Source organism: Molossus molossus, unplaced genomic scaffold (assembly GCF_014108415.1).
Source record: "Molossus molossus isolate mMolMol1 unplaced genomic scaffold, mMolMol1.p scaffold_m16_p_3, whole genome shotgun sequence".
NCBI lineage: Eukaryota > Metazoa > Chordata > Mammalia > Chiroptera > Molossidae > Molossus > Molossus molossus.
This window is the reverse complement of record NW_023425366.1, coordinates 53,834,997-53,852,023: the sequence shown is the minus strand read 5'-3', so window position 1 is coordinate 53,852,023 and position 17,027 is coordinate 53,834,997. Positions and strand designations below refer to the sequence as shown.

Here is a 17,027-nt window from a genome sequence, read left to right as displayed (position 1 = left end):
ATTTTTTTTTTGTACAGATAGAATGGGAGGGAGAGAGAGGAAGAGATAGAGAGAAACATCGATGTGAAAGGGACACATCGAGTGGCTGCCATCGCACGACCAACCAGGGCCGGGGACAAACTGCAACCGAAGTACGTGCCCTTAGCGGGAACCGAACCCGGGTCTCTCCGGACCGTAGGCCGACGCTCTAACCGCTGAGCCAAACCGGCCAGGGCTGCCACCACCTCTTACTTGTTGGTTCAACTACTTTTGCAGAAACAATGGCAAGAGTCTTAAGGAGATTATTTTTTAAACCCTGCTTTACCCAATCAGGAAATTTATGATCCTTTTGAATTGTTCAGTTGCAAATGCTATTATTCTTCTGGAGCAAAATGAGAGATTGACAATGTTTAATATTATTTTAGCCCAGTTATTCTGGAACATAGGTTAGGGATAAGAAATCTCCACTCTTTTTATGTTCCAGATATTGGCTTGTTGAAAAGAACCACCCTTCCCCATATAACTTAGTAAAACTCACAGATGCCCCCCCCCCCTTATTTACCTATTAAAGGCCAGACCCAGACCTTCCAAATTTCCTTTGTCTGCTTATAAATAATTAGCTAAACTGCTTGTGCCCACGGAATTGGAAAGAAAGTGCTTATTAACCACACTTAGGTTAAGTTTCTCTCTCCCAGGCCCTTAAACTTTTGCACACTCAGTATGAGCCATCATATACTCCACCTTAAGGGTTCCATTGAAAACAGTGTGACCTCAGGGCAAAGCATTCTTAGATCTACTGTCCAATCATGACACCCTACCCTTTCATCCCACTTCTCGTTGTTTACTCCTTCCTATAAAAGAAAAAATGTTTTTACAAACCCTTGAGACACTTGCAGATCTTACTGTCATATAGTTCTCTTTCCTCTACCCACTCCTACCCCACCCCCCACTTCCCCCACCTGCTCCCTTGTATTAATCTTTTGTTTTATTGATTTTTATTTTTAAAATTTTTATTTATTATTTTAGAGAGAGACAGACAAAAACATCAATTTGTTGTCCCACTTATTCATGTACTCATTGGTTGATTCTTGTATGTGTCCTGACTGGGGTTCGAACCTACAACCTTGGCATATCTGGATGATGCTCTGACTCACTGAGCTACCCAGCCAGGGCTGCATTAATCTTTTCAAGTAAAGTGTTTTCTTACCTAAATTCAGATTTGTTCTTTGACACCGCACAACTATTTTATTCATTTGAAAGCAATTAGGTGGAAACAGGTAACATTTAGTGAAAACTTCTAAGCATACAAGAATGAAAACTTTCAGAGTTTTGTTTATGGTGGTAATATTGGTAGTTACATGAAATTGGAAAGTTCTAGGGACAGTATAAATACTGATACTTTACATTCTAGAACTTAAACTCTTTTCCTTAAAAAATGTTCTGGAAACATTTCTAATTAAAAAAAATAAGTTCAAAACAATTTTATATGATATTAAATAGTGAATACATGTTACTATACATTTGTCAAAACCCATAAAATGTACTACACCAAGAGTGAACCCTCCTGTCTCCTATGGACTTTGATATTGATGTGCAATGTTGACTCATGCATTGTAGCAAATGTACCCTACGGGTGCAGGATATTGATAATGGGGGAAGGCTGTAGGAGTCCAATGGAGGGGGTAGGTGAATCTCTGTACTTCCAGTTTAACTGCTATAAACCTAACATGGCTAAAAAAAGAAAATGTTTTTATTAAAAAAAATAAAACCCAAACTAGAAAATAAACATAAATTAAGTTCAATGGATTTTCAAATTAATAATTAATTTCAAACTAATTTGATACTATCATATAAAAAGGATATAATGAAATGAAAAACTTGTGAAATGAGCTTTTAAAATTGTTAATTGGGCAAATTAGATATATAAAGAAAGTCTTTATTAAGGTTTGACACTATAGACAATGCTCAACCAACTGGGACCTTATTCATACTGAGAAAATTACATTGCTATAATTTTCAGCATAATACTGTTTTAATACAATCAGTCATTACATCAAAGACTATAGAAGGTTAGCTCTACATTAACTGGGTAATTTCAGAAAATTAGAAAATGGCAGTTGTTTAGGAATTCATAATTTTCATCATTTGATTTAAAATGATTTATTTATGTTAGAAAATTGGTGAGAGAAAACTGACATCATATGTAACAGAATATAAATCTGTGTGTGTGTGTATAAATATCTGTGAAATATATATTTCTTATTGAATTTGCCAATGGATAAAGGTAATATGTTTTACAATTTTTTGTTATGAAAAATTTCAAAATAATTTAAAGAATAGTACAGCGATCACTACCTATATTAAATAATTGTTAACATTTCACCGTATTTCCATTGTTATTCTCTCTATATATGTGTTGTGTGTGCGTATCTTAGCCACTTGAAATTAAGTTATAGATTCTGTGAAACTTCATCCTTAAATACTTCAGCAAGTAGTTCCCAAAAATAGGGCATTCACATACCACTATATGAATCATGTATACTTAATCATGTACCAACTTCACATTAAGAGTGAAGCCTCCCTGGGTACAGGCAATTATGGATTGCATTGTCTGTAAAGAATTAGAAAACATAATAAAAACCAGCCATGCGCTGGCAGTTCTAAACAATTTTAGTGATAAAATGATTCTTCCTAAGAAATTGTTTTGTTTAGCTATGAACACTTGTTGCATACTGTTGAATAAAAAGAATCAAGATGCAAAAAAAAAAAGCCCTGGCTGGTTTGGCTCACCAGTTAGAGCATCGGCTTGCAGTCCAGAGAGACCCGGGTTCAGCACGTACCTCGGTTGCATTTTGTCCCTGGCCCTGGTTGGGTGGTGCAGGAGGCAGCCACTCAATGTGTCCCTTTTACGTCAATGTTTCTCTCTCTCTCTTCCTCTCCCCGCCCCCCCCCCATCTGAACAAAAAATGTCCTCGGGTGAGGATAAAAAAAAAAGACACAAAAAAAAGTGTTATGCTCTGCTTTTTTTGGTGTGTTTTGTCAAACAACATATATGCATAGAAAATCTATGGGAAAACTGGTACTTCTGGAAATCTGAACTGGGTATTTGGGAGAATAGGATAAAAAGAAAACTTTTTAATTACATTGTTTTGTACCTTTTGAATTTTATGCCTATTCAGAAATTAAATTAATAAATGGACAAAAGAGATGGACCCAAATTAAGCAAGTATTTCAAACAACACAACTGACAACAAACTTTTATAAACAGCAACAATAGAAACAACAAAACAATCATCTCTTTTTCCTCAAAAAAGGGGTGTGGAGAAATAAGGAAAACTGTGGAATAATAATCTATAGGAAAGTGTGTTAGAGATGAATTATAGAGATTTACCCCCCTCCAGCCTATAGTTATAGGGGAAAGAGGAGATTCCTTTGGTGTTTTGTCCAAGAAAATTATTGTTACAATATTCTGTGAGTCCTAATCAATTTTTCATTTTATGGCTTGTAAGGCCTTGTCTCCTGTTGAGCTTGGGGTAAACACCAGGATGCACCATTCCTGAGCAGGTTAGCAGGTGTCCCAGGCTTCTAGTCTCTCAGTGCATGCAGAGAGGCATGTTTGGGCTTGGGTGTGGCTGAAGCCACCTCAGGACTATACACCAGCAGAAAGACAATGACGTCCCTTGTGCTTTTGTTTAATTTGGCAAGCACAAGAGCATCTTGTGTTTCTCAGGGATAAATGCCTTGGCATGCAGCCTGAACATAGGTGATAGCTGCCCAGAACCTGAAGACCTTGTTGGGGTGTGCAGGGTCACCACTCTATTGGGAAATTGAGTTTGAGGGTAACACCTCTGACTGAACAAAAGGGGGAAATCTCCTTGCCCTGCAAACCAATTCAAACCTGTTTACTCATTGGACAATCCTTAAATTTGGCTTTTATAGGGCTTAATATAGATCCCTAACTACTAAAGACTTCACCCTTCCTTTGCTGCCCTTTTAATAATTATTATATTATATTATAAACAATAATCTCAAGGAGGCCACTTTTTCATTATTGAAATGCAAGCCCTTTTGCCATAGCAAATCATACAAACATGTCTCTGTATGTTCATGATATAGTTTTAGTAACATGTGTTATGGGTGGTCTCTATAAGTGATTTTTCTTAAGTTCTGCCAGAAAAAGTGGCTCAAGTTTCAGTTTCTGCCTTCTGCGGTCATTTGCCAGAATTCAGATCAGCTCCATGCTGCAGATCAGGTTGTGTAGGTGACTAGCTGCACAGTCTGCAGCTAATGCACTCTGGCAGGCACATCAGGAAATTATGCTGTTCAGAATCAAATGTTCCACAGGAACATTGCCGGACTTTTTCTATGGCTGAGAGGCAAAACTGATGATACCTGCTCTGAAAATTTTCCACATCAAGTGTATTTGTGTACACCAGGCTCTGCCCAAGCACTACTGATAGGAAGATGAGTAGCTGCAATTCTGCAGATTTTTATGTTTCTAGTACCTCAACCAGGTACTAGAATGGAGGCAAAGAGTTTCTTGAGGGAAAATTCTGGCTTTGTCTCAGGTATTCTGCAGTCCACCTTCCCTCAGAGCAGAGAATTTGGGGCAGGGTTTTCAACTTACTTGATAGATGTCAGCCCTGCCACCTGCTTGCCTGAAGTACAGGATTTATGTACACATCTTCAGTTGGCGGCATAGAATCCTAACACTACATTCCAGTTGCATTGTCATTATTTTACTTTTTTAAAAAGCTAAGCAGAGAAAAATAACATTTAGTCAAGATTGTTTAAGGGACATGTTATCCATCTACTTTTTGGTGACTTTCTTTTTTTTTTTTTTTATCCTCACCTGAGGACATTTTTCTATTTTTTGTTCAGGTAGAGTGGGAGGGGGAAAGAGGAAGAGAGAGAGAAACATCGATGTGAAAGGGACACATCGAGTGGCTGCCACCCACACGACCAACCAGGGCCAGGGACAAACCGCAACCGAGGTACATGCCCTTAGCGGGAACCGAACCCGGGTCTCTCGGGACCGCAGGCCGATGCTCTAACCACTGAGACAAACCGGCCAGGGCGTGACTTTTTATTTTAATAAAGAGAACCAGTCTCTCTTTTGTTGTTGTTGTTGTTCTTTATTGATTTTAGAGAGAGGGGACAGGAGAGAGAGAGAGAGAGAGAGAGAGAGAAACATTAATGAGAGAGAACATCAATTGGCTGCCTCCTGCATGCCCCCCACTGGGGATTGGGCCCACAACCTGGGCATGTGCCCCGACTGGGAATTGAACCAGTGACCTCTTGGTACATGAGTCAATACTCAACCAGTGAGCCACACCAGCTGGACTTTTTTGGTGACTTTTAAGAGCTGTCCTTGTATCTCATTAGATTGTTGTAAAGCTATGTATTTATGCAACATTAACTAAGTCCTCTCCAGAATCCCCATTACTGAGTTTATCTTTTAGAGAGTGCAAAGACCAAATTTGCTATAAATTTATTGAAGTAATAGACTAAAATATCTTATAATGTCTCCTACATAAGGCATCACATGATGGGTTTACTTTATTTTAGGGTTTAGTACTAGGGGGAAAATCCCCTCTGAAAAACTGGTTTCTTTATTTCTCATTCTACGAGCAACACATTGTATTAGTCTTCTTTTTCTGGTGACAGAAACAGAATTAATAATCACATACAGTTACCTTATTAGCCTTTGGGGGTAAAATATATACTTCCTCCTCCTTTTTATGACTTTGGTATTATATTTCTATCCCAATAAATGTGTTTATATGTGTCTCTTATTGGAAACCACTGTATAGCATACATTTATTTTTAGAAAAAGTAGGGCTATGAATTTATATTACCATAAAGTACTTTCATAAAAACAACATTATGTTTATTTTTTAAAAAGTAAAGCAACTATAAAAAAAACAAACTAACAGCAGACTATACCCAGGTAAGGAACAAGATTTTAAAAATTTTTTTAAATTCTAATAAAAAGTACTCAAGGTTTGTTTTGTTTTATTAATTAATTCTAGAATTCACTCATAGAAGTTAGTATTAAATAAATCCATTGCTTTTCTAAGCACTAGTATGCTCCATGTTGGAAACTGGCATCTATACCGTTTTGGGAGATTCCAGGAAAGGATAGGAATCAGAAAAGGACAGGAATGGGGAAGGCATTAAAATATCTGCATAACAGTTTAACCTGCGTTGGTGGGTTAGCTCTGACTCTCTCTGGCCTGATTCAGCAATGATGGAGACTTTGTGAGAGGAAGGAATTTTAGCAGGCATGAATGAGCTCAGGTTTTCTGTTAGATGTTTGGTAATGGTGATTCAAGTGTCCCAGGGCCTGAGCTCCTGTCCTTGTCCCCTGCTTCTCTTGCCAGGAGATGGTAGCCCCATCTCTGGTGACCCTAGGAAGCTGTTTCCCCAAGAGCCTTTGCCTCAATGGGTTGCAGATCTTGGAAAAGAAATTCACATCCTTTCTCCACCAAACTCCATGTCCATAAGTATAAAGTTGGCTGTGTTTTAAAATATTATGTTCTTTAGAATACCTATAGATCTCTAACATTCATTTCCCCTATGTTTTTATAGCTGTATATTAGACAATGTAATATGAACATTTTCTTGGGCCTTTTGAAGGTTTGTGATAAAATCAACCTATCACACATTTTTGAAGAGTCATAACATTGTGGATCATTCTATTCCAGTGGTTCTCAAATTTTATTGTGTATCAGAATCACCTGGAGGGTTTATTGAAATTCAGTTTTCTGGGCCTCACCTTCTAATTCACTAAGTCTGAGGTGGGGCTTAAGAATTTGATTTCTAACAAATTCCAAAGTGATGCTGATGCTGAGGCTGTTAGTGCAGGATCACACTTTGAGATCCATGGCTCTGAGCCAGCCGTCTTTACCCAGTCATCTGCCTATTGTGACCTTTGGTTCCTGCTGTTCTAAATGCTGTTTGCAAATGTGCAGAGTGGGAGACTGTGACCTGCATTATCTGCAGCTGGCGACTGACTGCAAAAAGAAGCAATTAAGGATTAAGACATAAATCACAGGAAATTGATATGCCATTCGACCCAGTGATCCCACTTCTAGGAATATATTCTAAGAAGCCTGAAACACCAATCAGAAATAATATATGTACTCCTATTATCATAGCAGCACTATTTACAATCGCTAAGATCTGAAAACAGCCCAAGTGTCCATCAACACAGATCAGTGGATAAAAAAAGCTGTGGTACATATATACAATGGAATATTATGCAGCTGTAAGAAAGAAAGATCTGGGGTAAAAAAGGAGAAACATCTGTAACAACAACGAAAAAAAGAATGAAAGATCTCTTATCCTTTGAGACAACATGGAGGGACCTCGAGAGTATTATGCTAAGTGAATTAAGCCAATCAGAGAAAGACCACATGATCTCACTTATTTGTGGAATATAATGAACAAGGTGAGCTGATGAATGAAATAGACTCAGAGACATAGAAAGGAGTATGGTTCAGACTGACAAACCTCAGAGGAGGAGGGAGTGGGGAATGGATAAGATGAACCAAAGAACTTACATGCATGTATGCATAACCAATGGACACAGACAATAATTCTGGGGTTGGGGGGGCCGGATGGGGAGGAGGGTGTCTGGGGGTGGGGAGGAGAAACATCTGTAACAAAAATAAATTAATAAAAATTGAAAAAAAAGAAAGACAGCCCTGGTCAGTTTGGCTCAGAGGTTAGAGCGTCGGCCTGCAGTCCAGAGAGACCCGGGTTCGGTTCCCGCTAAGGGCACGTACCTCAGTTGCAGTTTGTCCCCGGCCCTGGTTGGGTCGTGTGGGTGGCAGCCACTTGATGTGTCCCTTTCACGTCGATGTTTCTCTCTTTCTCTCTCTTTGTTTCTCTTCCTCCCGCTCTATCTGAACAAAAAATGGAAAAATGTCCTCGGGTGAGGATAAAAAATAAAAGACAAATCACAGGAAATTAATATGAAGCACCACTGAGTATAAAACCCATAAAACTTCTAGCGTTCCTCTGTTTTGGTCACACACGTGCATCCTGCTTTGCTCTTCTGTTCTCCCCTACATGGATGAGACCACACCCAGAACAAAGAGAACATGGTCTGTCTCTACCATGAGGTCACATAAGGTCACAGGCAGACAAGAGAATGGTAGTAAATTTAATAAAATAAGATTCTGGTGCTGATGATAAAGAAAAATGCCATCATATTAATTTTAATTTTATAAATATTCATACTCAGTCTGTAACTGTAGGAGAGGGGAAATCTGAATTCCTCTTGCCTCCAAAGAGTGGCTTCTTTCTGCCAAAATATTTTCTCTGAATGTTTTCTATGAGTCAGAACTTCATAGGACTATTTCATATGGATTCATTATTGGTTTTGATGATATTTATTAGAATAAAAATTTAAAGCATATTATAAGTTAAGTATGAATTTGAAACACAGGCTGATGAGGTAGAAACAAGCTGAAATTTTATAATACTGATAAATAATTCATTTAACTTTTTTAAAATTTATATATTTGGATTTCTTCTTAGATACTTTTATTTTATTTTATTTTATTATTTTTTTTATCCTCACCCGAAGACACTTTTATTTTAAAAAATTAAGTTGATTTAGCACCAAGTAAAACCAATTGATGTAAAGTCTAGAAAGTCTGGTTGGATTGATTTGACAAAAATTAGTTTGAAGGCTTTCTTCCTATTATGCCTCTTCTATGAGGTCACAAAGTCACTCTTCATATCACAGACTTCCCCAAATGGTTACTTATTCCTGATGTTTTTTTTGACTAATCAGAACAAGATGACAGTTTCTTTTTTATTCATCCTACTAATCTTTAAGTGTTATTTGTCTGAATCTGTTCCATCTGCTATTCATAATGATTGCATTTAAGTATATAATTTAGAATGGAATAGATCTGAGTAAAATGTATTTACATTTAAATTACTACTCAGGAAGATGGAATGTAAGGAGTTTGTAGTTTCCTGCCTTTTGCATGATTTAATCACAGTATGGCTCTCAACTTGTAAATAGATATAGTTTCAGTTTAAGAAGGACAATGCATTTCGAGTGGTGATTGATTCTGATAATTTCTCAAATTATTTTTGTTGTCTAATCAGGAAGATGAAGCATTTGAAGCAAATAGATGTGAATTTATTGAGAGGGATACACACCTCTAAGTCAATAACTTTATCATGATTTTGTTTGACATATTTTATGATATACTAATATATCAACCAAAGCACAAAGAAAATGTACATACATGTTATATTTGATTAAAACAAATACGCTGAAATGTTTCTAATGACACACAAAAATGTTGAAATGAACATGGAGAATAAATCTTGCACACCCACTCCGACTCCTTGGGTAATGAGTACAGCACAAGAAGTTAAGTAAACTCATGTTTGTCATCATTACTTTGCAGACATTAACATAGGGGAAAAGAGACGTCTTGCTGCAGAATATAATCTTGCTTAAAGAAGGAAAAAAAATGGGAGTGGGGGGCTGCAATTTCAGAGTTTGGACCTGCTGTGTATACAGGATAATGAGCTAGGTGAGTTAAGCTAGGAACTAGCTCAACAGATAAATGCTAGCACCACAACTAAACAGAAATGTGCCATGCCATCTCTACTGTGGATCTGGGTCTCTGCTGATCATTTTATACATAGAAAGATACTTTGTTCTCTTAATATATCTTACCATAAATATACTGCCTTTGAGAATTATTGTTTTTCCTTAGAAGGTATCCTGCATGTGTGTGTTTCATTTAATACCTACCTCCAGAGTGCTCTAGAAGAATGAAGGACACATCTTCTGTTACAGAGACTAGAGAGGCCCAGATCTTGAAATACTGAAGTTCATGCTGGGCTGTCTGTCCTAGACTGTCTCAGACATATAACTGCTACATACTGCTTGGACTTGAGAGCCTTGTTTGTTTTATCAGCAAGATATTTATAAATCATCTCTCAGAATGGATTAACTTTGCAGAACTAATGTTGCCTATAACAATAGTTAACATTAAGAGCTTGGTAAGTATTAACTCACAACAGGTCCTCACAATGACCCTGTGAGGCTTATTACCTTAATTTTTCAGAGAAAGAAGCTGAGGCACAGAAATGCTAAGTAACTTTCTTTAGCCCCCTCAGTGGTAAGTGGTAGAGCTGGGACTAGGCCCTTCTCCGTCTGGTTCAGGAGACTGCACTCTGTGGTGCATGTATGCGGGGGAGAAGAAGAGGGGGAGGGAGAGGGAGACTGGAAAAAAGAAAAGCTCATCAGAATTGGGGCAAGTTCTGCTAGGGTGGCAGTTGTTTTCCGTTGTTGTTGTTCTTTAAAAAAGTTGACAAACTGTCTTAGGAAGGGCAGTGGGCCCCTGCCTGGGTTCTGCTGATGGAGATGTTCAACCAGAGTGTTTTGGGAGTCACATCTAAGGAAAGCCAAAACTTCCCAGAGAAGAGCAGCAGACTGGTAAGGATATGGAACAGGTTCTATAGGAAAGCAAGAATAAGATACTCACGACATTTCCCTCTCATGTCCCCAACTCCCAACCCCATCAGAGTCAGCAAAAGGTAGGAGAATTGCTATTCTGGATGCTAGGAGTTAGGGTTTTCTTGGCTTATTCCTTTAGCTATGTGGATGTGGGCAAGCCTCTGAACATCGCTGGCCTTGGTTACCTTATTAGATAAGATGGATTCTGGGTTTCCAGGGAACGATTTATACAGCAAGGCAGCATGGGGAGGCAGCTAGGAGCATTGACTCTGGACCCAGACCACCTGAGTTTGTAACACAGTTCTTATTTAACTTTTCAGTGCCTACATTCTTCCTCTATAATATAATTGTTTCTATTTCATGGGGTTGTTTGGGGAAACAAAGAGTTGGTACATATATGTTCGTTATTTTTGATTTCTTAATTTTTTTCCAAACTGCCAAAGGAAATTCTACAACTTGGTAGGTATTGATGGACTGAGGCATTGATGGATTAATTTAAATTTTTAGTATTATTTTTATTATTTTAGAGAGAGAAACATCTATTTTTTTGTTCCACTTACGCATTCATTGGTTGATTCTTGTATGGGTCCTGACCAGGGATCGAACCCGCAACCTTGGCATATTGGGATGATGCTCTAACCAACTGAGCTACCCAGCCAGGGCACATATATGTTTTTTTAGAACAGTGCTTGGCACATAGTAAGCTCACAATAAATGCTAGCTATTAACACTATGAATATCTAGTACAGTTTCAGGCTTCAACATTACACAAATGAGACTATTTAGAGATGTCATCCTCTTGGATGCTTTTTCTTGGTCTTTCTGAGCTTAAGAGACTCAAGAAATCAGAATTCTCTTTGTAACTGAATTCTGTCTCGTCTCCTGCCTAAGCAGGCATCCTCTAACCTAAGCTACTGTCTAGGCATGGATTCAAGCAGGTGTAGTCAAGAGTTGGAGCAAGAGCAAGAGAAAGAGGGACATTAAGGCTAGAAGAAGGGCTGAGTTAGTACACATTGTGTATAAATTGGCAACCACTTACATACTAATATGTGTGAAGCTTGTTTTCTTTATGCAAAGTCAACAACTGGTTATGAGGTGGGGCAGCTGGAGGTGTCACTCTGTTCGGCAGGTCCCACCCTCTCCTCTGCCACCACCTGTCTCACTCCTACCCTCTCACATTCTGCTACTTTCCATTTCCCATCAACACCAGCATGTCACAACTACCTACATGTCAAGGTGTCAAAGGAGGTGTCCAGATGCCACTCAGAAAGTGCTTTTCTCTGCTTAGCCTCAAGAGAGGAGCTTCCTGAGTCTAAGGCATTGCCAGAGCTGGATTCATCCTGTTGAAAAAGATGAATAGAATGAGATCATTTTTAGGTTGCGATTATATCGAAATTCAATGTTTTAAAGCCCTCTGTGAAATAAAAGTCCTGTGGGGTTTTCCTTAAGGTATACTCAAGTTGAAACATGTTATTATAGACCAAGACTTATAATTTAAATTATTATGACATACTCCTAAATTAAAATATATAGTCCTTAATTTAGAATATATTTTTCTTAAAGCTTTAAATTTTAGAAATGAAAGGGACTTTTGAGACCGTTAAGCTCCATGTCAGCATTTTTTTGGATGAGGGAACTGAGAGGTGGTGAGGTGAGGACCCTTGTCCTTGTTCACTAAGCTAATTAGCAGAGGCGGAAAAGAACAGAATTTTCAGTACAAAATTATTTTCCTTATATCACAGAGGACTCCTCCAAAGTAATTATTGTTATTACATTGTAAAGAGTTCCAGAATGTGGGGACAAGTAAAACTAATGGCATCAACATGCAGAATGGTGGTTAGAATCCTCTTGTTCTTGTTACGAGCAGTGTGACCTTCAGCAGGTTACTCTGCCTCTCTGTAAAGCCACAATTTGCCTGATTGAAAATGTTTTAACCTGTAGTGTTCTGCTCTATATTAGAGACATAATCAATATTTAGATGCATGAAATCAGGAACTATTTATGTTTTACATGCTCAATAATTGTTAGTTATCATTTCTGATAAGCACATTGTGAGTATCTACTTCAATTATAGTTCTTGTTTTGCTAAATTGAGAATAAGGAATTTCCACACCCTGGTTCCTTTTCTAGGTCATTCCCTGTATAAGAATCTTGAGAAATTAGAATTTTCTTCCTAATTCCATTCTTTCCCTACCTCAGCCCAAGCAGATACTCCCCTAATGCTATGATCCTGAGGATAAAAACCTGGGCAGAGCTTGATCTTAGACATATTCCCAGTGTCCGACCAGTGCCTGAAAAAGAAATGTTTGAGGGAAAAAAAAAAAAACAGACACAGACAACAGTATGGTGATTTGCCAGAAGGAAAGTGGGTGGTTGAGGAGGTGGAAGAGGGCAAAGGGGGAATAAATGGTGGCGGAAGGAGACTTGACTTTGGGTGGTGAGCACACGATGCAGTGTGCAGATGATATGTTGCAGAGTTGAACGCTTGAAACCTGTATGGTTGTATTATCAATATCACTCAAATAAATTCAATAAAAAATTGAAAAAATAAATGGGCAAATAAAAAAGACAAATAAAAACTTGTAGACACAGACAACAGTGTGGTAGCTACCAGATGGAAGAGGGTGGGGGGATAGGAAAGGGAATCAAATATATGGCACCTGAAGGAGACTTGACTTTGGATGGTAAACACCACAATGCAGTATACAGATGATGTATGATAGAATTGTACTCTTGAAACCTGTATAATTTTATTAAGCATTATCACCCCAATAAATTTAATTTTAAAAAAAAGAACAAAAATAACTTTTAAAAAAAGAGGTGTTTATGAAAGATAATTACAGTGGCATTTCCAAAATTTTAATATAGAAATGGCTTAGGGGGTGATCATCTGGTTGGGATTGGAGATAGAGGAGCTTGAATAGAAACTGAAATTGTATTTACTGTAGGAAATGATGGTGATTAAAGGATTGTGGCTAATGTCTCCTCATGACAGACCTTGAAATCACCAATGAATGAATATATGAATGAATGAGTAAAGTAATGAATGAATGAATAGTAGAGCTAGAGCTGTTTCAGTAAATACCATCACCACCAGGAGTGGGAGGGTAGGTCTCAAATGGAACCTGAGATGGACTAATCTGATATAAATTGGGTATTAATTGGGTGTCTTTACCTGTTGATAGCACTAGGCTGGAGAAATCTGCGTTATCATTATGCAAAAGATGTATTCAATGCCATTGCAGGAAGTCAAACAACTTGAACATGGTCTTTGACTTAAGACTTGTACCCTAAGATTTGAAAACTGTGTTCTAGAATGTGTATACTTACTGTCAAAATTCTCATCACTTTTTTGATTTTCCTCACAGTGGTATAAGATTAATGAGATACCATTTTATATCTTGATGTGAAAGAAACTCATAAGTATAAGCTGTTATTGTCGTATTTATAATCCAGAATGATCTGGATGAAGCAGTATATTTAGATACCTACATAATAATGGAGAGTTTGTATTTGATTGATTTGTTGAATTTTAAATTACTTAGATTGTGAGTTTTTAATTCACAGGGGACCAAGAATGCTATGTCTTCTTATTGTTAACAAGCTTTATCTTCTCTATGCATTCCCTGTCTCTACTTCTTTTGCTTTTATTTTTCTATCTGGAACTTGTCTGACTGGTCTTTGCTTCTGAAGACATCAGGTTATACGAACATTTTGGCATTCCTTACTCGATGACTGCATAAATGACTAATTACATGCAAGGCATATACACGTTAGATAACTTCACATAGTCCAGAGAATCAGTAGGACACATTGGTCATTAAAACATTTCATTTCTTTAAAAATGACTCCAATATTTATGAAAATTGTTTTATTCTCTTTCCTTGTTAGACTTCTTTTAGCAGTTTGAAAATAATTTTTGCCTTGTGATTGAGGCCTTTTTGGCGAACACTGCCTTTTCACTAGAGCTGAAACATGGCTTGATTTATTTTTATTGTTTCCGAGTTTGTTTACCAAGGTAATTAATATTATCAAAACTGTTCTGGGAACAGAGCTTATTCCCTCAGCTTTTGTTTCTGATGCTAGGATGATTAGCTCTGGAAAAATACATTTTTAAAAAGAATTGTATGCCATTTTATATCTTGATGTGAAAGAAACTCATAATAGCAGTGATAGCTAGCATTCCTTACCTTCCTGCTTCTGCCCACATTTGTCTACATGCTCACTCATCTGTAACATCTCCGTGTTAATCACTGTTCCTTCAGCCTAGAGAAAGCTGAGAGGCCTCTTTTATGAGCCTTTACAAATGAACTTCTTCCTACAAATAGACCATAAGAACCACTTGCTGACACAAATTCCCTTTTCTAAGAAAAAGAACTCACTGTTTTTAACATGACACTCCTTAGTTTCTCTTAGCCAGGATATTTTATTGAAATATCCCCATTTAAAAATCTTGGGATATTTAATAAAAATGAATTTCAGTAATGCTGTTTTCATTCCATATGTCTCTTCCTTTTTAATCAATGCTTAATTCTTTGTGACTCAGTGGGATTTTCAAGTACCTTAATAAAATGTTCCCACAGTTTGGTATGCTGGGACCTTGGACTAACAGGACCTCAAGTGTCAATTGTCCTGTTAGAACTTAGGTCCTAATGACGACAGATTGTGCAATAACCAGTGCAAGAGTGAGTCACTGTTTTGTTATTTTCACCAAAGGTGGCATTTCTTTTCTCTTTAAGGGCACCAAAGATTATTCTTTAATTTGGCTTTCCCCTACTATTTCTACATTTTATTTATTTAATCATTGTTGTTTTTTGCCACAAAAGTTATGACTTCATCTCCGTCTACAATCCTCTTCTTCTCACTCCCCACTCTGGTTTCTAAAGAAAACCTGAAGAATAAGACAGAAATCCATGCAAAGAGTCTGAAGGAAAGGAACAGAGAAGAGGGAGAGCTTAGGAGGGTGAACAGCTGGTGAACAGGTGGAGTAGACCTGTCATCAACACCTGTTGGCTCCTCTTCCTCATCTAGCTAACCTGAAGCCAGGACATGGCCACTACAGCTTCCCTTGGCTTTCACTCATGACTTCAAGACCATCCTCCATTGCCTCAGAAGGCAATTGTTTATCTTCCTTGTTGGCCCACAGGATGAGTCTGCCACTGTAGCTGCTGGCCTGGCATCATGGAAATCTGACAAGCCTGCCTTGCAGAGACATAACAGATCGGCTTCTTTCTCTCCTCTCCTTTATTACAGCCAGAGAGAGGCCCAGAGGAGGAAGCCACAGGCATAGAAGTTGCCTTCTACAAGGGAGCTCTTGTGAAATTCATTCTGCAGGGAAAACAATACTGTAGGGGTGTCATTTTCAGTTGTGCTGTTGCTGGCGTGACAATTTAAACAGTAGTTTCCCTGATCTGTTTGGGCTTAGTTTCCACTCTTGCATAATGCACATGCTAGGTTCCTTGTATTGTGGATAACAGAGAGTCCACGGGTCCCTGGGCTTGGAGAGTTGCAGTGTTCTCTAATTTTATGAGTTAAGCAGAGTATAATATGTGTATATGTATGTATCTATAAATTTACAACCTCATATTTTTATTGCTAAAACAATATAACAACATTAAAGGTCATTTTTAATCATTATTATATATTTTAGCTATACCACAAATACATTAGTTCTCAACTCTGGGTGCTCATTAGAATCAACTGAGAGCTTTTCAGATTACTGATGCCTAGGTCTTACTTTAAACTAATTTAATTGAATCTAGAGTGGTAGGGCCCAGACATCTGCATTTTTAATAAACTGCTCAGATGAGTTGAGAACCACTGGTAGAAGATAATTTGTTAAATAACCAGTTTACTCTCTAACTGGCTTAAGAAGTACTCTTTCCTGGTGAATCTCTCCCTGGACAAATTTCTCTCCCTAGCCTCCGAGGTAATCACTAGCTTACATTTGGTGTTTATCATTCCCATCCATATATTTAAACCTTTATCACGGGTGTATGTGTGTTTGTAGCAATATATGGTATGGTATTTATAAGTTTTAACAACTTTGTATAAATGAAATTAGGTCATGTCTATCTCACTGAAAATATTTGTGCTCAAGATTCATACCCCTTTTAAAAGCACTCCTTGGGCCTCTTGCTAAGGACCCAATGAGCTGTCAAGAAAGGGCAAAGTTAAAACACCACTTTTGGGTGAAGCAGCAGCATGTTGTGTTGTTTTGCTTCCATCAGTGATATGACAAGGTGAGGAAGGAAGGAAAGGAAGGGAGGGAGGGAGGGAGGGAGGGAGGGAAAAAGAAAGATTTTTTAAAAGTTTTATTCATATTAATACATGTAGTTTTAGCTCATTTTCACTATTGTATAGTATCCTATTATATAGATATTTAAAGTGAGCCAGTGATTTAACAGAATTATTTCCATTTTGGGATATTTTCTTCCAGTTTTGTTTTTACGCATACATATGTTAATAGTGATAATTCCATTATAACTCAACTTTGGGTTATTTTTAGAATTTATTATAAACTTCTTTCCATGTTTCATATGTCATAATG

At 37.7% G+C, this 17,027-nt stretch overlaps 1 protein-coding gene and 1 non-coding gene across 2 annotated transcripts in view; both read left to right on the top strand.

The window, feature by feature from the left end:
- Positions 1-17,027, top strand: part of MTX3 (metaxin 3) — a 760,898-nt gene that overhangs the window by 647,557 nt on the left and 96,314 nt on the right. The window lies entirely within an intron of this gene.
- On the top strand, positions 16,585-16,720 carry LOC118643024. The gene has a single exon (XR_004961917.1). It is a non-coding gene; the product is annotated as a small nucleolar RNA SNORA21 (small nucleolar RNA).